Source organism: Antrostomus carolinensis, unplaced genomic scaffold, assembly GCF_000700745.2.
Source record: "Antrostomus carolinensis isolate BGI_N321 unplaced genomic scaffold, ASM70074v2 scaffold28170, whole genome shotgun sequence".
In the NCBI taxonomy this organism is placed as follows: Eukaryota; Metazoa; Chordata; class Aves; order Caprimulgiformes; family Caprimulgidae; genus Antrostomus; species Antrostomus carolinensis.
This window is the reverse complement of record NW_010290979.1, coordinates 8,800-9,015: the sequence shown is the minus strand read 5'-3', so window position 1 is coordinate 9,015 and position 216 is coordinate 8,800.

Below are 216 nucleotides of genomic sequence, written 5' to 3'. Positions count from 1 at the left end.
GGCCACCACCATCCTCTGTCTCATTTTTTTTTTCTTGTTTTCATTCCCTTTGATGGCAGTGCTGTGCTCCCTCCTCCTCAGCCAGGGCTGGGGGAGATTGTTTGCCCCTTTCCCCTGTTTCCTCGGTGGCCAGCTGACCCCCCAGTTAAGTGAGTCCTGCTCTGCTTCCCTCTGCCTCCAAAGCCTGACTCCTCTGGGGCAGCCCCGCCCCTCCAG